Genomic DNA, 24,581 nt, shown 5'->3' on the forward strand with positions numbered 1-24,581 from the left:
AGTCATTCAGTTAATAAATCACGCAAAAGTTGCAGGGATCCCTATGGTATTATTCTCGACAGACGCAGAGAAGGCCTTTGACAGGGTGGGGTGGCCTTTTCTGCAAAGAGCGATGAAAGAGATGGGAATTCCAAAGGCTTTTCTCAACATGACAATGGCGCTTTATTCCACCCCAAATGCGAGGGTCCGAGTCAATGGGACGCTCTCCAATTCATTCAGCATTAGTAACGGGACGAGGCAGGGATGCCCACTCTCACCATTACTGTTTGCCATATCTATTGAGGTGTTAGCACATAAGATTCGATTAAATTATAAAATTAAAGGCATCGTGGTAGGAGATAAGGAACATAAGCAATCGTATATGCAGACGATGTCCTTTTCACATTAACCGAAGCAGAATCCTCAATACCCGAGCTATTGAAAGAACTAGATTCGTATGGGGCAGTCTCTAATTTCCTCCTAAATTTAAATAAGTCTGAATTAATGAACATCAACACACAGGCCCAACATATACACAACTTGAAGGAGAAATACCATGTACAGATAGCACACCATAAACTTAAATATCTAGGAGTATTCCTGACCCCCTGTATACAAGACCTTTTCAGATATAATTACATCCCCTTAAAAAACAACATTGTCAGGGACCTATCTAGTTGGAAAAACAAACCCCTGTCATGGCTGGGGAGGATAGGCGTATTCAAAATGAATATCCTCCCTAGAATCCTATATGTTCTTCAGGCCCTCCCAATCCCTCTACAAAGAGGTTATATAAAGGAATTACAAGCTATAATAGAACAGTATATATGGGCAAACATTAGGCCCAGGGTTCCAAAAAAGACCATGTACATGCCAAGAGATAGGGGAGGATTAGGCCTGCCAAATCTAGAAGCGTATAGGAAAGCAATACTACTACAACGAATAATCGAGTGGTCCCACAATAGAACAGATAAAGCTTGGCTACAACTAGATAGACAAATATTCTCAATAAATAACATGGGCACACTAGCATGGACCTCCCCTTTACATAGACCAAAGCTGGTAAACAAATACACCATAACGAAGGAAATTCTCACTGAATGGGATAAAACACTAGCCACAAGCACCCATATCTCATCCATCCAGACACTCTCCCCTCACACCGATCATAGAAAACGTGGAGCTCCCGTTCCATGGCATAGGCTTCCGTAATAAACCACCGTACAGCCTTAAAACAGGATCCATGCAATTCCTTAAGGAACACAACAAGATTAAAACCCATGCCCAAATAGCTGAGGAACATGGAGAGATTTTCTCTTCATGGCTAAATTTCCATCAGTTACTTCACTTCATATCTCACCACAAATACCGGAACGAACTAGGCCGAGAAATGACTCCATTTGAAAAACTATGCATTCTCTCGAATACACCGAGACACCTCATATCACTAGTATATAAAATAACCTCAACTACAGACCAGACTACTCTGCCTTCTTACACAATGGGTTGGCATAAAGAATTATCCCAGGACATCGATCCTGACTCATGGGCTAGGGTTTTTGAGCTAACAAAACGCTCATCGGTGTCTTCCACTATTCAGGAAATTCATATAAAGTTACTGAGTCGATGGTACCTTACCCCATCTAGACTCCACAAAATGTTTCCATCCCTAAGTAGCACCTGTTGGAGAGGCTGTGGAGAAGAGGGCACACTGACACATGTTTGGTGGTCCTGCCCCAGACTGCAAACTTTCTGGGAGAATGTTTTTCTCATTATGTCACAAATACTGAACACTCACATACCAAATACACTAGAAAGCATCTTGTTTTGCTCGCTACCCAAAATTGCCGAACCAGCAAAGCTTGCACTTCTGTCGATAATGATCACAGGAGCAAAAAAACTCATTCCCAAGAGGTGGAAGACGCAGAGCGTTCCATCTGTTGAGGAGTGGAGGAGACAAGTACTGGAACTCATCACGCTAGAAAGATACCATTATCTTAAAATAGATAAACTTGATACCCATGAGATGATCCTGGCAGTCTGGAATTGCACCATATAAGATTCCCTCTCCCCACCGTCCCCCTTTCATTCCTCTTCCCCCCCCCCCCCCCCCCGTTTTTTTTTTTTTTTTTTTTTCCTCTCTCTCTTTATTCTTTCTTCTCACTCTTGGAGAATCTTCTTACACATGCCTCATTTGGACTGAGGTTACTTTAGATGTAGTTATGATACTCCAACTACAAGGAACAGAACACATATCTCATATGCAAGAACTCTTTGGAAAACTGAAAATGAAAAAGAGCTAAATGCACATATGATCACTATGTAAATTTTATATTTGTTATGGAATGTTTTTGATTACAGATATTGTATGTTTGACTTATTTTCAATAAAGCTCTTTGAAAAAAAAAAAAAAAGGGTTTAACATGGTGTTTCACTGGGAAGGGATCAAAGGTGTATATACAGTAAATATATATGTCTAAATATGTGTATGTGTGTATGTATACATGTGTATTTATGTGCATTTATGTGTTTATAAAAGTAAATACATACATATATACACAAATATACACCTATATTGACATGTATACACACATATTTATATATAAATTAAATATATATATACACAAACTTCCCAGTCAAATACCTTGAATTATACAATATAATTTAAATCAATTTTATTATGTTGTTATGTGTTTTTAATACTTGAAATGTCTATGTTTTTAAGATAGGAATTTAAAGTATTTCATTGTCACATAGACACATTTTGTCTAGTGCTGCTTCGGGTTTGCACACGAGCGATAAAGAGAAAAGGCTTTTTCCGCACGCCCCATAGAAGTGGAAAGGGAGTCGTGATATAAAACTCCAGTAGTTAACGCGCCTGAGTCTATCTCTGTCGCTCTACATTTTTTATTTCAACTTGTAATACCAGTTCAGACATGGGCAGTGAGCCCTTAATAGAGAGAACAATCTCTACTTGTCATTTAGCCCTTGGATTATTTCACTTACTGGGTGACTTTCAGTCACTGCAAACATTTAACACATTTTGTATTTATGTATTGATTTATTGAATTCCAAGTTTATGGTATTCCTGTGAACTTTTTATTTAAATGTAGCTTTTCTCCTGGCTATGTTTTTATGCCATGTTTGATTAGATGAGTTTCCCCTGACACCATAGAGTTATTCTTTCTATTTACTCTTTCATAACCCCTGCTGAAAAACACAGATAACATTTCACATAGATTCACAATTTTCGTGCATTTTGTGCATTTTTAAACAACTATGTGTAATGTCTTTAACCTCCTCAGTCAATCTCTTGAACTTATTTTCTATTTTTGGGAACTTGAATTACATTTTTAACCCACAAAACACTCTGTATAATTATTAAAGCAGTTCTTCTGTGTACTGTAGTCTTTGCTTATGATCTCCCCGAATAGTAGCTTACTATAAAACCATAAATCTATGCTACATGCATGAGATATTGTCACCTGATCCAAACACTCTTTAGAAATATCTAGGGATCTCCATATAATAATAAAAAAAACTGTAGTTTCTTCTTTAAAACCTCTTCCCGATGTTGGGTCATTGCATGCCGTCCTATTTGCGCTGGGCTTTAGCGCCGTTAGGACGGCATGCAACGTCCTAGCCATTTGGCTGTACTAAAGCTTACAGTGATTCTTGAATGGGATCGGGTCATGGTGGGCGTGCCAAGTGTTGTAGGCCTGCCCCCTGACCCAATCCCATCATTGAAATCTCCCAATCGCAATCACGATCGCGTGATTTCAATTTGTTTACATCAGAACATTGTTTCGATGTAGACAAATTTAACCTAGCATGAAAGGGTTATTGGAGAATATTAAATAAGCAAAATAAACAAGACGTACCGGTAGTTTTCCAAATCTCTATTAATCACATTTTCATGGCATAGTTTTTATTGAATCTCTGCACTAAAAACAAAGTTACATAGGTATTGTAAAGTGATGGTAAACTCTGTGTAACATAAATCTATCAGTCTCATCTGTGTGTTATCCTTAAAATATACTCACATTTCCATCTGACCATGTAAATTAAAAATATTTACAATGAATGAATTTATATTACATTCTAATGTGATCCCCCTCCTGCCCCCCGCGGTCCTCTAATCAGGCTTTCTGAACATCATCCATTCAGTAAGCATGTCGTTCAACAGGCTTACTTCTATGATGGAGAATACATCATTTAGAGCCGTGCGCATGCGGTATTTAATACTCGTGTTGGTAGCTAGCAAAGGCTTTGTTGTGTTAAGCTGGTGGGATCACAAGGAATGTCATATTGTTTGTAGAAGTGAAGTTATGGGGTGGAGCTAAGAGGTGCTAGAGCATTATTATAAACAATATATAAGTATGTACTAAAAATAAAATGTTTACCATCACTTTAAGGTACATCCGCTGTATTGACCTGCAGAATTATTTTGTGAATCTGGACTTAAAAGGGGCCTATTTACCTATTTGTATAACACATTTTTATTTAGTGGATCCTATAAGAAAATAATAATGAAATAAGATAAATACATAAATTCATATAAACACCCTAGCGCCTGCATGCATACATCATTTCTTTTTAATACCATATGTAAATATATAGAACTTACATTATCATTTTCTACAACAATTATCAACTTGAAGATATCCCACTTTTTATAATTAAAATGTATCAACAGTTTAGGCAGCTCTGAACAGTGGGACATCAGATATATATATTATATCCTATACAAAAATACTATACAATCTTACAATTATAATATTTTGTTTTTTAAATTGGTAGACATGTGCATTCACGTTCGGACAATTGCACATTCGTCACAAAAATCTGAATGAATGCACAAAACAAAATAGAAAGAAAATAAAAAAATACTGATGAAAATCATCAGTATTTGTTTGTTTACTTTCATATTTTTAAGGGGTTAATACTTACCTTAGCACACTCTCCATTCTCTACAGAGAACACTAAGGTGAGTATTGTAGCTACAGGTGATACTTATATTAGCACGCTCTCCATGCTCTCCAGAGAACACTAAGGTACGTATTGTAGCTACAGGTGATACTTATATTAGCACTCTCTCCATGATCTCCAGAGAACACTAAGGTACGTATTGTAGCTACAGGTGATACTTACATTAGCGCTCTCTCCATGATCTCCAGAGAACACTAAGGTGAGTATTGTAGCTGCAGGTGATACTTATATTAGCACTCTCTCCATGATCTCCAGAGAACACTAAGGTACGTATTGTAGCTACAGGTGATACTTACATTAGCGCTCTCTCCATGATCTCCAGAGAACACTAAGGTGAGTATTGTAGCTGCAGGTGATACTTATATTAGCACTCTCTCCATTCTCTACAGAGAACACTAAGGTGAGTATTGTAGCTGCAGGTGATACTTACATTAGCGCTCTCTCCATGATCTCCAGAGAACACTAAGGTGAGTATTGTAGCTGCAGGTGATACTTATATTAGCACTCTCTCCATGCTCTCCAGAGAACACTAAGGTACGTATTGTAGCTACAGGTGATACTTATATTAGCGCTCTCTCCATGCTCTTCAGAGAACACTAAGGTACGTATTGTAGCTACAGGAGATACTTATATTAGCACTCTCTCCATGCTCTACAGAGAACACTAAGGTGAGTATTGTAGCTGCAGGTGATACTTATATTAGCACTCTCTCCATGATCTCCAGAGCACAATAAGGTACGTATTGTAGCTACAGGTGATACTTATATTAGCACGCTCTCCATGCTCTCCAGAGAACACTAAGGTGAGTATTGTAGCTGCAGGTGATACTTACATTAGTGCGCTCTCCATGATCTCCAGAGCACAGTAAGGTACGTATTGTAGCTGCAGGTGATACTTATATTAGCGCTCTCTCCATGATCTCCAGAGAACACTAAGGTACGTATTGTAGCTGCAGGTGATACTTACATTAGCGCTCTCTCCATGATCTCCAGAGAACACTAAGGTACGAATTGTAGCTACAGGTGATACTTATATTAGCACTCTCTCCATTCTCTACAGAGAACACTAAGGTGAGTATTGTAGCTGCAGGTGATACTTACATTAGTGCGCTCTCCATGATCTCCAGAGCACAGTAAGGTACGTATTGTAGCTGCAGGTGATACTTATATTAGCGCTCTCTCCATGATCTCCAGAGAACACTAAGGTACGTATTGTAGCTGCAGGTGATACTTACATTAGCGCTCTCTCCATGATCTCCAGAGAACACTAAGGTACGAATTGTAGCTACAGGTGATACTTATATTAGCACGCTCTCCATGCTCTCCAGAGAACACTAAGGTAAGTTTCATAGTTGTGGCTGGACTGTTATTCGACGGACACTTGTCTGACGGACATTTGTCTGACGGATAATAATCCGAAAGACATTTATCCGGCTGCTGGGTGGGAATAAGGCTTAAAAATCATGGTTTTAGCTAAAACATTTTTAATAGTGGACTGGGTATAAAATATTAATAAACTTGATGACATTTATTAAAAATAATGTTTTATTTTATTAACAACAAGAACATAAATATTAAAAGATTGTCCTCTATTGCAATTTTTGGGAATCAAGAAAAGAAAAGACAATTAACCCCTTAATGACCGGACCATTTTTAAATTTTCTTACCCTTAATGACAATGGCTATTTTTAAATTTCTGCAGTGTTTGTGTTTAGCTGTAATTTTCCTCTTACTCATTTACTGTACCCACACATATTATATACCGTTTTTCTAGCCATTAAATAGACTTTCTAAAGATACCGTTATTTTCATCATATCTTATAATTTAGTAAAAAATTTTTTATAAAATATGATGAAAAAATGGAAAAATACATACTTTTTCTAACTTTGACTCCCAAAATCTGTCACACAACTACAATCATCAAAAAACTCCCATGCTAAATAGTTTCTATATTTTGTCCTGAGTTTAGAAGTACCCAATGTTTATATGTTCTTTGCTTTTTTTGCAAGTTATAGGGCAATAAATACAAGTAGCACTTTGCTATTTCCAAACCACTTTTTTTCAAAATTAGCGCTAGTTACATTAGAACCCTGATATCTGTCAGGAATACCTGAATATCCCTTGACATGTATATATTTTGTTTTAGAAGACATCCCAAAGTATTGATCTAGGCCCATTTTGGTATATTTCATGCTATCATTTCACCGCCAAATGCGATAAAAAAAAAAAAAGTTCACTTTTTCACACACATTTTGTTACAAACTTTAGGTTTCCCACTGAAATTATTTACAAACAGCTTCTGCAATTATGGCACAAATGGTTGTCAATGCTTCTCTGGGATCCCCTTTTTTCATAAATAACAGACTATGGATTTGGGGTTGCTTTTTGGTAATTAGAAGGCCGCTAAATGCCGCTGCGCACCACACGTGTTTTATGCCCAGGAGTGAAGGGGTTAATTAGGGAGCTTGTAGGGAGCTTGTAGGGTTAATTTTAGCTTTAGTGTAGTGTAGTAGACAACCCCAAGTATTGATCTAGGCCCATTTTGGTATATTTTATGCCACCATTTCACCGCCAAATGCGAGCAAATGAAAAAAAAACTTAACATTTTTCATAATTTTAGGTTTCTCACTGAAATTATTTACAAACAGCTTGTGCTATTATGGCAGAAATTGTTGTAAAAGCTTCTCTGGGCTCCCCTTTGTTCAGAAATAGCAGACTTATATGGCTTTTGGCATTGCTTTTTGGTAATTAGAAGGCCGCTAAATGCTGCTGCGCACCACACGTGAATTATACCCAGCAGTGAAGGGGTTACATTAGGTAGCTTGTAGGGAGCTTGCAGGGTTAATTTTAGAGATCAGCCTCCCACCTGACACATCCCACCCCCTGATCCCTCCCAAACAGCTCTCTTCCCTCCCCCACCCCACAATTGTTCCCACCATCTTAAGTACTGGCAGAAAGTCTGCCAGTACTAAATAAAAGAGTTTTTTTTTTTTTTTTAAATAAAAATAATAAAATATTTTAGCTATGATGGACCCCTGCCTTAGCCCCAACCTCCCTGCCCCCCCCCCCTCCAGCTCTCTAACCCTCTCCCCTACCTAATTACCGCCATCTTGGGTACTGGCAGCTGTCTGCCAGTACCCAGTTTGGCCCCAAAAACCAAAGTTTTTATTTTATTTTTAACTTTACAACTCTTTCTGTAGTGTAGCAGCCCCCCCACAATACCCCCACCCCCTCCCCCTCCCAGATCCTTTTAAATTAATTTTTTTTTTTTTACTTTTTTCTCCCTTTCTGCCCTCATTGGTGTCAGTGTGGCTAATGTGCGCGCGTGCTTGTGCACGTGCACGCGTGCCCCATGCACGCGCATGCCCGATGTGCACGCGCCCCATGCACATGTACACATGCGCGCTCCCACCCGGGCAACGGCACCATCGCTACCAGTGCAGAGAGGGCCACAGAGTGGCTCTCTCTGCATCGGAGGCTTGTAAAGGGGTATTGCAGGATGCCTCCATATCGAGGCATCACTGCAATACCCTCAGAGCTGCTGGAAGCAATTACGATCGCTTCCAGCACTCTGTTAGACAACTGACGTACCAGGTACGTCTATTGTCATTAACTGTTAGTTTTTGCATGACGTACCTGGTAAGTCAGTTGTCATTAAGGGGTTAAATTAACTTATATATAACATAAATATATATAAACTGCTTTGCTATATATACATACATACTATATATATATTTATATATATATATATATATATATATATATATATATAAACATACATATATATTATATATTAACGTGTATATATATATATATATATATATATAAAAACATACATATATATTATATAACGTACATATACATATTATAATATATTAACTTAGAATTATATTATGTGTTAAAAGTACATCGTGAGGGTAGGGACCCATGGATAGGTTCCCAGAGGCAGTTGCAGCACCCGAGTCACTGATTGTAACAGAAAACTATGGATCGTATGTGCCCTCGGCCGAATGTCTAGCGATTTATTTAAGTAAATCTTATATATTATGTGCTATTGACTTTAAAAAGTCTTATCTTGAGTATTCACTGTATTTTTCTGAAATTTTCTTTATCCTGTTTATGATTTCATATTTTGTTTTTTCTCAGTTCAACTCCAGAATAAATTTTTTCAATTCTTAACTCCCATTCTACTTGTTCCTTTCTTATTTTTGAAACTAGTCTGTAAATGCTTGGGTGGGTTACAGACATTCGTTGGTCAAATGCTCTGTGCCATCCTTCTAGAGAGTTGTTTGTTCTAGGTAACCCTAGTTTTGTTCTTTCAAAAGTGTTCCACATCGTAATATCGAACGTAGGTTTTCTTCTTGTACCTTGTTGTAGTTCGCCAATCCAGGTTTTTTCAAAATAATTTAAAAATTCAGATAAAATATTACTGTTTTGTTTTTCTATTGATTTTACAAAGTTATTAAATGTTTCAACTACGAGGCCTATTTAACAAATGTCTGTCGGACCTGATCTGACAGTGTGCATCAGGTCCAACAGACATCACTGAATGCGGAGAGCAATACGCTCTCCGTATTCAGCATTGCACCAGCAGCTCACAAGAGCTGCTGGTGCAACTCCGCCCCCTGCAGACTTGCGGCGAATCGGTCGCCAGCAGGGGGTGTCAATCAATCTGATCGTACTCGATCGGGTTGAATTGCTGCGATTCCTGTCTGCCTCATCAGAGCAGGCGGACAGGGTTATGGAGCAGCAGTCTTTAGACCGCTGCTTCATTATTGGTGTTTCTGACGAGAGGCTCGACAGAGGCACGGGCCCTTAAGCTCCCTACGGAGCTTTATAGATGGGCCCCTACATCTTCCACTGGCACAAATGCTAATGCTTCTAAGCATTTTATGATCAGAGCATTTTTTCATTATTATACCGTATTTTTAAGCCCAAAGATTGTATTTTTCTCCACAGGCATTGGGAAAAAAAGGAAAAAGCATCCGTAAATTATTGTATTTTGTAAAAAATGTGTCAAGCAATTTATTGCTGCTCTTTCAAAATCTACAGTAATTGATATAGGATTAATATCTGGATTTTTTTCTTTTATAATACTAAAAATTAAATTATAAGTTTCCTGATGTCCGAGCACCATTGTAGTTACAGGTGATACTTACATTAGCACGCTCTCTATGCTCTCCAGAGCACACTAAGGTAAGTATTGTAGCTACAGGGGATATTTACCTCAGTGCGCTCTCCATGCTCTCCAGAGCACACTAAGATACGTTTTGTAGCTACAGGGAATACTTACCTTAGCTCACTCTCCATGCTCTCCAGAGCACACTAAGGTGAGTATTGTAGCTACAGGTGATACTTACCTTAGCTCGCTCTCCATGCTCTCCAGAGCACAATAAGGTGAGTATTGTAGCTACAGGGGATACTTACCTTAGCTCGCTCTCCATGCTCTCCAGAGCACACTAAGGTGAGTATTGTAGCTACAGGTGATACTTATCTTAGCTCGCTCTCCATGCTCTCCAGAGCACACTAAGGTGAGTATTGTAGCTACAGGTGATACTTACCTTAGCTCGCTCTCCATGCTCTCCAGAGCACACTAAGGTGAGTATTGTAGCTACAGGGGATACTTACCTTAGCTCGCTCTCCATGCTCTCCAGAGCACACTAAGGTGAGTATTGTAGCTACAGGTGATACTTACCTTAGCTCGCTCTCCATGCTCTCCAGAGCACACTAAGGTGAGTATTGTAGCTACAGGGAATACTTACCTTAGCTCGCTCTCCATGCTCTCCAGAGCACACTAAGGTGAGTATTGTAGCTACAGGTGATACTTACCTTAGCTCGCTCTCCATGCTCTCCAGAGCACACTAAGGTAAGTATTGTAGCTACAGGTGATACTTACATTAGCGCTCTCTCCATGCTCTCCAGAGCACACTAAGGTGAGTATTGTAGCTACAGGTGATACTTACATTAGAGAGCATTCTCCATGCTCTCCAGAGCACACTAAGGTATTGTAGCTAAAGGACAGAACAGAACAAAGAGCATCTCAGAGAAAATTTTACAAACATTTGTGCCATGATTGCACAAGCAGTATGTAAATAATTTCTGTGAGAAACCCAAAGTACCAATTTTTTCATGAAATATACCAACTTTGGCCTAGATCAATACCTTGGGTTGTCTACAAAAAAAAATATATATAGATTTGATAGGTAAATAAAAAGTGAGTGATAGCAAAAATGCTAAAAATGCTCTGGTATTTTGGGCAAGTGTTTGTCTGGATGTCCTGGTAGTCAAAGGGTTAAGGTAAGTATTGTAGCTACAGGTGATACTTAACTTAGCACACTCTCCATGATCTGCAGAGAACACTAAGGTAAGTATTGTAGCTACAAGTGATACTTACCTTAGCGCACTCTCCATGATCTGCAGAGAACACTAAGGTAAGTATTGTAGCTACAGGTGATACTTACCTTAGCACACTCTCCATGATCTGCAGAGAACACTAAGGTAAGTATTGTAGCTACAGGTGATACTTACCTTAGCACACTCTCCATGATCTGCAGAGAACACTAAGGTAAGTTTTGTAGCTACAGGTGATACTTACCTTAGCGCACTCTCCATGATCTGCAGAGAACACTAAGGTAAGTATTGTAGCTACAGGTGATACTTACCTTAGCACACTCTCCATGATCTGCAGAGAACACTAAGGTAAGTTTTGTAGCTGCAGGTGATACTTACCTTAGCGCACTCTCCATGATCTGCAGAGAACACCAAGGTAAGTTTTGTAGCTACAGGTGATACTTACCTTAGCGCGCTCTCCATGATCTGCAGCGAACACTAAGTTAAGTATTGTAGCTACAGGTGATACTTACCTTAGCACACTCTCCATGATCTGCAGAGAATACTAAGGTAAGTTTTGTAGCTACAGGTGAACTTTCCATTTGTAGCTTTGAAACAATTACATTAATTTTAAGGAAAACTAATGTAAATATTTAATGAAAATTCACTATTCGTTTAGTTTTAAACTAAACGAATACCAAATAGTGCAGCCACTAAATATTCAGGGAAATTAATTTCCCTGAATACCAATATAAAAAAAATTATCCAAATCAATTTTACTTGGCTACACATCTCCATTAATTGGTTAACATAAAAGGGGATACCGAGTACGTGTACGTACAGTGGAATTACTTATTATATGGGAATATTTTAACACATGAAGAAAAGGGAACATCTGGGGGTTGGGCACAGTTTCATCCAGATATATGCCAGTTCTTTATCTGCAGCTATTTATCCCTAATGAGGCTGATGTCCTTGAGTCGGGCATCTGAAGCAATATATAAATGTGCTATCCAGCACAGTAATATCTGTACAATACAGAGAGCAGACATGAAGTTCTTACTCATTGCCGTTTTGCTTGGAGCAGCTGGTAAGTTGTTGTTGTTCTCTTTTTACCTCTATAACATTTTATTGATCAAATATGAATAAATAGTTTATAAAACTGAAAGTTTGTGCAAAGTTAGTAATTCACATTTAGTAACAGTAACATAGTGGGATGGATTACAAAGTAAACGGTGTGCTCAAGCTCATAAGAAATTTGCGTTCTGCAGGTTAGAGTGATTGAAGACCTTGCGTAAAGTGTAAGGGTTACAAAAAATTGCACCAAACACAACAAAAATACATTAAAATAAAGTGCTACACTCATATTTACACTTTCTGTTGATATTTTTTATAAATATAATAAAAAATGTTTAGGTATGTGATATATGACAAGGTATTTGACTGAAAAGGGCTATTATGTATTTCATAGCACAAACTTTTACTTTCAACTTTTAATACATGGGCTAACCCGCCCTTGGTTAAAGTTTACTTCGAGCTAAGTTTGCGTGCCACTTGTAATCTAGCCCATTGGGGCCTATCTATCAACTCCGAACGGAGCTTGACGGCCCGTGTTTCTGGCGAGTCTTCAGCGGGCTCCATAACCCTGTCCGTCTGCTCTGAGGAGGCGGACAGGAATCGCCGGAATTGAACCCAATCGAGTACAATCGGGTTGATTGACACCCCTTGTTGGCGGCCCATTGGCCCCGAGTCTGCAGGGGGCGGCGTTGCACCAGCAGCTCTTGTGAGCTGCTGGTGCAATGCTGAATACGGAGAGCGTATTGCTCTCCGCATTCAGCGATGTCTTGCAGACCTGATGCGCACTGTCAGATCAGGTCCGCAAGACTTTTGATAAATAGGCCCCATTGTGTGTTGTCTCTTAGATTAACTGTAGCTTAATTCCAACCAGTTATCTAGATTAGATCATTTAGGACCCTATTATTTAAAGCTTTATGGTCTTGTGAGATTTTGTAAAAGTCCGGTCAGTACTGCAAGCTTCCTCAAAGAATTTTAGATAGGCAGATTTTAGCTTCAGAGCTTTTTGACTTGCTATGCAATGCTAGTAGATATATTTATATACATAGACCTATATCTGATATAAAATATGCATGTCTGTGTGTATGTGTAACAAAAGTTTATATTCTAAGCAAAGATGTAATCAACACTGGTCGTAGGACAAATAGGAAACAATAAACGAACAACAAAGAAATATGCAAAGGAAGTAATTTACTCCTCCAAACAATGTCAGCTTGTCTAAAAAATATCTCAGGTGACAATAGAGCCAGCTGAGAGGGATATAGAAGAGTTAGGATCAATTTTGATAGGTATACACACACACTGATGAGTTATAAAACACACGTGCACTCACATACACCAACAGACATACCAGAAGGGTAGAATGGGGTTTTGTGCACACACACCAGATATATAGGATACATTTAGTGGATGTGTTAGAGTTAAACCCTTTTTGTAAAGCTATAATTTTGTAAAATGGAATACGATCGGGTTGATTGAAACCCCTGCTAGCGGCCGATTGGCCGCGAATCTGCAGGGGGTGGAATTGCACCAGCAGTTCACTAGATAAATGCAGAGAGTGTATGCTGTCAGCATTTATCGATGTGCAGCAGGCATGATCCACAATATCGGATCATGTCCGCTAGCACCATAATAAATAGGCGCCTATATCTCTAGAACTTTTCCTAAGTAGCGCTGCACATAAAATCTATACTTGGAAATGGTGTTAATGATTTAATTGTGAGCAAGTATGAGTGGAGGTGACACAGAGATTATTACATCCATTACACAATGCAGAGGATATTATTACTAGCATATCCAAAGTGGATTTATTGTAAGTGTTTCTGGTAGAATAGAAGAATAGTTGTGCAACATGCAAGGTTACAGATGTGAAGGAATTACACTTACATTACAATATAATACTAAAGAAAGGGTTTGTGTGATTGCTCTCAATGCCAGCAAGTTTTTGATAGTTAGTAACTTAGAGAGAATTTATACTTTATTAACCCCTAAAAATATCTATTTAAATGTCTTCCTCTACAGCTGCTTTTGATGATGATGATAAGATTGTAGGAGGTTACACCTGCAGCAAGAACTCTGTCCCATATCAGGTGTCTCTGAACTCCGGTTACCATTTCTGTGGGGGGTCCCTGATAGCCAGCCAGTGGGTTGTGTCTGCTGCTCACTGCTACAAATCGTAAGTTATAAAAAAAAAGACGTTTTTTGAAGTGGAACTATTTTTTTAGCGCAGTGGCTTGTAATATGCTTCTCTTTTATTGTAATGTCTCTATACTTTGAACATTCCTTTCTGATAATACTCATATATTGTAGGAGCATTCAAGTTAGACTTGGAGAACACAATATTTTTAACAATGAGGGCACAGAGCAGTTCATCAACTCTGCCAAGGTCATCAGACATGCCAGCTACAACTAAAGGACCCTGGACAATGACATCATGCTCATCAAGCTCGCCTCTCCTGCTACTCTCAACTCCTATGTGAAGGCTGTAGCTTTGCCCTCTGGATGTGCCGCCGCTGGCACCAGCTGTCTGATCTCTGGCTGGGGAAACACTCTCAGCAGTGGCAGTGAGTAAACACTTTAGTAACTTTTAAATTAACACTATTATTCCATCTCTAATTAAGGTTCACAATAACTGTTTTTTCCTGGTTGTCTCTCTAGCTAATTACCCAGATCTCCTGCAATGTCTGAGTGCTCCTATTTTAAGTGACAGTCAGTGCAGTGGCTCCTATCCTGGAGAGATTACCAAAAACATGTTCTGCGCTGGGTACTTGGCTGGAGGCAAAGATTCTTGCCAGGTAACTTCTTAATATTTATTAGTTAAATATTCTCTTTTAGTTCTTCATATATTATTTTCAATATCAAATGATGTGCCCACCGGAAGCTGTAGTGAGAAAATAAAAGACCTCCCTATAATTGCTATAACTTCCATTTTCTCACAATATTATTAAAACATCATTAAATATATTATCCAAAAGAAAACTATAACTGCTATTGTCAATGTGTGCACTAAATTGTTTTCTTATCATATATAACAATTTGAAACTTTGCACATATATGTATAATTTTTCTATATATTAGCAAATATAATATGATTTATGTGCTAATAAAGAGTTTGGTTCTCTGTTATAATAATCTTCCAAATTTTAGGGTGACTCTGGAGGACCTGTAGTATGTAATGGCCAGCTGCAGGGTGTTGTCTCGTGGGGTTACGGATGTGCCCAACGAAACTATCCTGGTGTCTACACAAAAGTCTGCAATTACAACTCCTGGATCAAGAACACCATGGCTGCCAACTAAAGTGTTATTCTTCTCTCTAATCTACAGAATTATTTAAATCAAGCTCCCATTATTTACAAACACTTAATTATCTTGGCTCCTTTTAGTGATCTGTGTTTCTGATACTCTAATAAATTGCTAAAGTCAATTCAACCCTTCTGTGTTTTCTTTGAAATGGGCAGGTCAGATGGGGACAGTAAAGCTACTAATCAATAGATTTTAAACGATAATAATATTTATTATATATATTATATTGATTAAAATATATTGAATAATATATTGATAAATAGATAGATAGATAGATAGATAGATAGATAGATAGATAGATAGATAGATAGATAGATGATAGATATATAGATAGATGATAGATAGATAGATAGATAGATAGATAGATAGATAGATAGATAGATAGATAGATGATAGATAGATAGATGATAGATAGATAGATAGATAGATAGATAGATAGATAGATAGATAGATAGATAGATGATAGATAGATGATAGATATAGATAGATAGATAGATAGATAGATAGATAGATAGATAGATAGATAGATAGATAGATAGATAGATAGATAGATAGATAGATAGATAGATAGATAGATGATAGATAGATAGATGATAGCTAAATAGAGATATATAGAGAAAGATAGATATTCTACACCATACACGCAGGTTATTCTACACCATACACGCAGGTTATTCTACACCATACATGCAGGTTATTCTACACCATACACACAGGTTATTCTACACCATACATGCAGGTTATTCTATACCATACACACAGGTTATTCTACACCATACACACAGGTTATTCTAGCCCATACACGCAGGTTATTCTACACCATACACACAGGTTATTCTACAGCATACACGCAGGTTATTCTACACCATACACGCAGGTTATTCTACACCATACACACAGGTTATTCTACACCATACATGCAGGTTATTCTACACCATACACACATGTTATTCTACACTATACATGCAGGTTATTCTACACCATACATGCAGGTTATTCTACACCATACATGCAGGTTATTCTACACCATACACGCAGGTTATTCTACACCATACACACAGGTTATTCTACACCATACACACAGGTTATTCTACACCATACATGCAGGTTATTCTACACCATACACACAGGTTATTCTACACCATGCACACAGGTTATTCTACACCATACACACAGGTTATTCTACACCATACACACAGGTTATTCTACACCATACACACAGGTTAATCTACACCATACAGGCAGGTTATTCTACACCATACATGCAGGTTATTCTACACCATACGCGCAGGTTATTCTACACCATACACACAGGTTATTCTACACCATACACGCAGGTTATTCTACACCATACACGCAGGTTATTCTACACCATACACACAGTACACACAGGTTATTCTACACCATACACACAGGTTATTCTACACTATACATGCAGGTTATTCTACACCATACACACAGGTTTTTCTACTTTATACATGAAGGTTATTCTACACCATACACACAGGTTATTCACTAAAGAGCTCAACTTAAAAAAATGACTAAATACTGGAAAATAAAATGTTCCAATTTCAAAATGTAAATATTTTGCTTCACTCTATAATTAATGCTCCATGCTCTTCTTATATCCTTACAACATTGCCTGCAGCACGTCTGATCCAACATCCAGTCACACCCGCTTCACATATGTACTTATGTAGTTAATAGCTACTAGAAAATTAGAATTGCATAATCAACATTTGAATGATAAAAGGAGAATGAAGAAGCAGTTAGGGCTCCTTTTGTCAAGGTGTGTATGCAGCTTTGGAGGCTATTTGCTGCAGGCTGGCATGAGCAAGCCTGCAGCCTAAAGTTAAAGGGACAGTATACAATAATTTTTATTTAACTGCATGTTATAGACACTACTATAAAGAAGTTTATGCACAGATACTAATATAAAAATAAAGAATAAAACCTTTTAAAAACTTACTTTGAAGCTCCCAGTTTAGCACTGTTGATGAGGTTAGGCTGGGACACCCAGTGAAAGGGGCTGGGAAGCAGAAACAGAGAGACACTCCCCCCTTTCCTGCATATGAAAAGACCCATTACAAAAACAGGGGTCTGTAAACATCAGTATACATCTAAAACTTTGGGGCTTGGTTAGTAGTCTGAAAATTAGCACAATGTTATTTAAAAATAAGCAACATTATACATTAAATTCCATAGAACACCAGCGAGTCAAGGCACAAGCGCTTTAAATAAAAAGTTATTTATTTTATGGATACACACAAGCAAAATAAAATCCTCAAAAATTGCAAAAAGGATCTCAGCTAATCCATATATGTCCTACGCATTTCGGCCCCCCTGGTCTTATTCATAGACATAGTAAGAAACCATAGCTGCCTTCTTTAAATACACTATTGCCTAATTGGCTACAGAAAAAGCTGGGTTACTATTTGCTACTCCTTAATTTACACTAATTGGAACTGTGTTAGAAGTTTAACTTTTAGCTGACCAGCAATAAGTGATTAGCATGAAAATGGGTCTTGCTAATACTATACATTACATTTACCAAACAACCATAACAGAAACCCAATTGTATTTTATTGTATCATTAACCAGTCAAAAATGAACAGACTATATAAATTATTTGCTACAAAGGGTTTAAGGGTGAAGAAGGAAAACAATAGCCTAATCACCTTCTGGACTTTTATCCTTAAATGTAATGATAGAATATCTCTACTCTTTACTATATGCTTTGTATACTGTTTCAGTTATAGCCATTATTGCACATATATTGCTAAAAAAAAACCATAATAAGCATATAACAGGTTATATTCAATGTATAAGAGGGTGTGCCCCAAATCCGGGGGAAGGAAAAGCTATATATATAGTAAAGTCACATAGGGACCAAGATAAGGGGGCTCATTATTAATTTAATTACGTTTCCAAAAATGTATTATATCCCCCTCAATATTTAGTCCCTGTGGCCTTCTTGTTTGCAACTGGAAAATCCAGAATGCTTCTAAATATAGAAGTCAACTGTTTCTATCACCTCCTCTTTGCTTGGGGTGCACTATCTCTATAACCTTCCAGCTGAAAAAATAAACATCTTGGTTATGATAATGAATAAAATGACGTGCTAGATCAGGACACTTAATATTGTTTTTAATATCGTTTAGGTGTTCCCTAATACGTGTCCTAGCCTCCCTAGTAGTGCAACCGGTATATTGAAGCTTGCAGCTTACACATTCTATTAAATAGACTACATAGGTATTATGGCAGGTACTACAACTCTCGTGTTGATATACTCTATTTGTGGTTCTGGACTGAAAAGTAGAACCAATACCTGCATGAGAGCAGGCAATACAATTGCTAAAATTACATTTGAAATGTCCCTTCACTGTTAGCCAACTCCTTGTATGTGTTTCTACTTTTTTCAATTGACTAGGGGACAAAATGTTGCCTAGGGTACACCCCCTTTTTGATACAAAATTGCATCCGCCATCAATGTAGTCCTTTAGACTATCCTCAGCCGTGACTATTGGCAAATGCTTTTTAATTATGCTGCAGATTTGGTCAAATTGAGGACTGAAAGTGGTCAAGAAGACTGGTCTGGCTGAATCGAATCTGTTACATTTACCTGGGATTTTATCACAAATCAGGGATGCCCTGTCCATACGAGTTACTTCCAAAAGGGCTCGATTAATGGTTTTAGACCGATACCCTATCTGTAATAAAAATTGTCTAAACTTTTCACTCTCTATCAGAAAATCAGAGTTGTCAGTACAGTTGCGTTTAATACATATAAACTGCCCTTTTGCCACACCAAACCCAGTATGTTTTGGGTGGCTACTTCTGGCATGGAGAATTGTATTTGACATAATCAGTTTTCTGTAGAGAGTAGTTTTAATCACATGTGTTTCAGGGACCCCTTTCAAAACTATATCCAAATAGGGAAATTTAGATTTATCAAATTGATAGGTAAACTGTAGACCTACTTAATTTATATTGATGGCATCAACATATTGGACAGCCTCCTCCTCAGTAACTGTCCAAATGAGGAGGAGGTCATCAATGAAACGTTTATACATTTTAATCTTTTCCCTAAATGGGCCCAAATCTCCAAAGACGTAGGGCCGCTCCCACCATCCCATATATATGTTGGAATATGCTGGTGCGAATTTCGCACCCATCATGATCCCACATCTTTGGAGATAAAAATCACTTTCAAAACAGAAAACATTTGTGTGTCAGAAGAAAATCCAAGGTTCTACATATGAACATCCTGAGTGAAAGATCATAATTATGTGGGATAGCTGAATAAAGGCCACCACATCCATTGTGATCCATGAGCTGGAGTTATCCCATCTTAACTTATCTAAGTTAGACACCAAATGTTTGGTGTCGCGTAGATAAGAGGGGAGCTGAAAAACCAAAGGTTGTAGTAGTGATTCGACCCAACTAGAGAGGTGTTCAAATAGGGAACCAATGCTCAACACAATAGGTCTCCCCCTCACCTCCTCACCTCCTCCAAGAATTTATGAACCTTGGGGAAGTGGTGAAAAATCAGGAGTACTGGATTGGATACCAATAGATAATTATATGTGTCAAGGATTCCCTCCTGAACACCATCATCTAGTAAATCTAAAAGCTCCTTTCTGAAGCTTTCAGTTGGATTTCGTAATAGTCTGACATACACTTCTCTTTCATTTAATTGTCTCATTGCCTCATGTATGCTGGTCTATCAAGTGTCACAATACTGCCCCCCTTATCTGCCTGTTTTATGACTATATCATCATATGTTTGTAATTTGGCCAAAGCTTGTCGTAATTCAGGTCGCAAGTTAGGTTGGCTTCTAATATGACTTTTTGAGAGTTTGATCAAGTCTTCCTTGGTAGCACACTAGTGACATCAACACTTATATCTGTAGTCACCTCTGTACTGGGAGTGGTATTAGTATCTTTGTCCAAAATAATTTACGACAGTGAGGTCCCTCACCAATCTATTAACATCTGTTAAAGTATCAAAGAGATTAAAGGATCTGGTAGGGACAAAGCCCATGCACATACTTAAGATCTCTAATTCCAAGGGTGTTAAGACCCTACCAGATAAATTAATTATCTTTTTGTCTGATATTTGTTGTGGTATGTGCAACCCCTTTGACCCCTTGTGTTGCAACCTCTTCCTAGGGCGCCTCCCCCTTCTCTTTGATGTAGGTCCTGATGAAAAACCTGCTTTCCAGAGATCTGTGTGTCTGTGGACATAATAGTGCTATTAGATCTAAAGTCACCCTCATTGTCACTTAAGAATCAGCTTTACGTGAGTTAGACGAGAGGATTTGTGTATTACTTTTGGTACCTCGACTCTGCTGCCTGGTCATAATAGAGTTAGATCTAGGGGTCCCTCTACTTCTTGCGGGTCTATTGCTGTAATTCTGAATAATACCCTTAGGGATCGGTGTAAACTCTTCCTCTCCACTAGAATCGCTTCTAGTTGACTATATGACTGCCTCATCATCTGTACCCTCAGTATCTGAAAATGTAACTTTCTTTTTATTCTCTGAGGAAGACGTTTTGTTAATGAGCTTAGACTTATACCTTCTGGACCTATACCCTTTCTGGCTTCTAAACTGCCATGTGTATACTCTATTATTGCTATAATCATCATTATCTCTATTAAAGCTACAGGGGATATTTACCTCAGCACGCTCTCCATGCTCTTCAGAGAACACTAAGGTGAGTATTGTAGCTACAGGTGATACTTACCTTAGCGAGCTCTCCATGCTCTTCAGAGCACACTAAGGTAAGTATTGTAGTTACATGTGATACTTACATTAGCGCTCTCTCCATGCTCTCCAGAGCACACTAAGGTGAGTATTGTAGCATGAAGGTGATACTTACCTTAGTGCGCTCTCCATGCTCTCCAGAGCACACTAAGGTAAGTATTATAGCTATAGGTGATACTTACCATAACACGCTCTCCATGCTCTCCAGAGCACACTAAGGTAAGTATTGTAGCTACAGGTGATACTTACCTTAGCTTGCTCTATATGCTCTCCAGAGCACTCTAAGCTGAGTATTGTAGCTACAGGTGATACTTACCTTAGCTTGCTCTTCATGCTCTCCAGAGCACACTAAGGTGAGTATTGTAGCTACAGGGGATACTTAGCTTAGTGCGCTCTCCATGCTCTTCAGAGCACACTAAGGTAAGTATTGTAGTTACATGTGATACTTACATTAGTGCTCTCTCCATGCTCTCCAGAGCACACTAAGGTGAGTATTGTAGCTGCAGGTGATACGTACCTTAGCGCACTCTCCATGCTCTCCAGAGCACACTAAGGTAAGTATTATATCTATAGGTGATACTTACCATAACACACTCTCCATGCTCTCCAGAGCACACTAAGGTATTGCAGCTACAGGTGATACTTACCTTAGCTTGCTCTCCATGCTCTCCAGAGCACACTGAGGTAAGTATTGTAGCTACAGGTGATACTTACCTTAGCTCGCTCTCCATGCTCTCCAGAGCACACTAAGGTAAGTATTGTAGTTACATGTGATACTTACATTAGCACACTCTCCATGCTCTCCAGAGCACACTTAGGTAAGTATTGTAGTTACATGTGATACTTACATTAGCACGCTCTCCATTCTCTTCAGAGCACACTAAGGTAAGTATTGTAACTACATGTGAAACTTACCTTAGCTAGCTCTCCATGCGCTCCAGATCACAGGTAAAAAAAATAAAAAATCATTTCATGATTCAGGTGTATGATACAATTTTAAACAACATTCCGATTTACTTCTGATTTCTAATATGCTTCATTCTTAAGATATCCTTTGCTGAAGAAATAGCAAAGCACATGGGTGAGCCAATCACACAATGCATCTTTGTGCAGCCACCAATCAGCAGCTACAAATCCTATCTAGATATGCTTTCCCGTAAAGGATATCAAGAGCATGAAGCAAAATAGATAATAGAAGTAAATTGGAGTTTTTTTTAAATTGCATGCTCTTTCTAAATCACACATATATATATTCAAAGTTGCAGGGAAGGCACTCTCCGTTTCAAATAACTTTTATTAGGGTAAACGTTTTCAGGGTCTCCCCCGTCCTCAGAAGTGGTCTGAGGACGGGGGAGACCCCGAAAATATCTACCCTAATAAAAGTTATTTGAAACGGAGAGTGCCTTCCCTGCAACTTTGAATATGATTTTTATTAGAAGTGCACCCCGGAGGCTGTTGTGTATGGAGGGCTGGTTCCCCTTCTTTACTATTTATATATATATACACATCGTCGCATACAGGATGCTCCAGCACTCTTTTTAGCTGTTAAGTTACAGCCGAGATCTAGAGCTCCTGAAGCTTGAGGCATCTCCCGCATATGGAGCCAGAGCACGATCGGTGCTTCGCCTCCATATGACGGCAGATGTCTGATTGTTACAGACAGTGACACTGTGTGTGTCACAGTCTGTAACAATCATCTGCTGGAGCTGGCAGGAGGTGTGGGCGGGAGGCGGGTGCGTGGCCCAACAGGGGAGGTGGGAGGGAGTGGGAGGAAGTGGGAGAGGCCCTAAGCTAGGATTTTTTTTAAAGTGACAGGGAGGGATGGGCAACTACACTAAGGAAAAGGGTGTATGGGGGACCCTATAAAATAAAGATCGTGGGTGGGGGGGGGGGGAGGTGGAGGGGACACTACCTTATGGAACAGTAAAAATAAAAAATATTACTGCCAGTACCTAAGATGGGGTCTATAGTTAGGGCAGGGGAGGTTTAGATAGTTTTTTTAGGGAGGATCAGGGAGGTTTGAGGGTTGGGACAATCCTACACTGCAGAAACAAAATAAAAAAATAAAAATGTATTAATAAAAAAAAGTTTTCATTTTTTTGTATTGGCAGACTGTCTGCCAGTACTTAAGATGAGGGTGATCAGTGGGGTGTGGGGAGGGAAGAGAGCTGTTAGGGGGGATCAGGGGGTGGGGAGTGTCTGGTAGTTAAGCTAATCTCTACACTTAAGCTAACCTTAACCTTTTAAGATACCTGATTAACCCCTTCACTGCTGGGAATATAAGAAGTTTGGTGCACAGCTGCAATTAGTGGCCTTCTAATTACCAAAAAGCAATGGCAAAGCCATATATGTCTGTTATTTCAGAACAAAGACCATCTCAGAGAAACTTTTACAAACATTTGTGCCATGATTGCACAAGCAGTATGTAAATAATTTATGTGAGAAACCCAAAGTACCAATTTATTGTATTTGATGGCATTTGGCGGTTAAATGGTGGCATGAAATATACCAACTTTGGCCTAGATCAATACCTTGGGTTGTCTACTAAAAAAATATATATAGATTTGATAGGTAAATAAAAAGTGAGTGATAGCAAAAATGCTAAAAATGCTCTGGTATTTTGGGCAAGTGTTTGTCTGGATGTCCTGGTAGTCAAAGGGTTAAGGAAAGTATTGTAGCTACAGGCGATACTTACCTTAGCACGCTCTCCATGATCTGCAGAGAACACTAAGGTAAGTATTGTAGCTACAGGTGATACTTACCTTAGCGCACTCTCCATGATCTGCAGCGAACACTAAGGTAAGTATTGTAGCTACAGGTGATACTTACCTTAGCGCACTCTCCATGATCTGAAGAGAACACTAAGGTAAGTATTGTAGCTACAGGTGATTTTTACCTTAGCGCACTCTCCATGATCTGCAGAGAGCACTAAGGTAAGTATTGTAGCTACAGGTGATACTTACCTTAGCGCGCTCTCCATGATCTGCAGAGAACACTAAGGTAAGTATTGTAGCTACAGGTGATTTTTACCTTAGCACACTCTCCATGATCTGCAGAGAACACTAAGGTAAGTATTGTAGCTACAGGTGATTTTTACCTTAGCGCACTCTCCATGATCTGCAGAAAACACTAAGGTAAG

General features: G+C 38.6%; 1 pseudogene; it reads left to right on the forward strand.

Moving 5' to 3' along the window:
* Positions 1–12,348: 12,348 nt before the first annotated feature.
* LOC128639683 (trypsin-like) lies at positions 12,349–15,756 on the forward strand (annotated as a pseudogene).
* Positions 15,757–24,581: the final 8,825 nt, after the last annotated feature.

Source organism: Bombina bombina, chromosome 9 (assembly GCF_027579735.1).
Source record: "Bombina bombina isolate aBomBom1 chromosome 9, aBomBom1.pri, whole genome shotgun sequence".
NCBI classification, from domain to species: domain Eukaryota; kingdom Metazoa; phylum Chordata; class Amphibia; order Anura; family Bombinatoridae; genus Bombina; species Bombina bombina.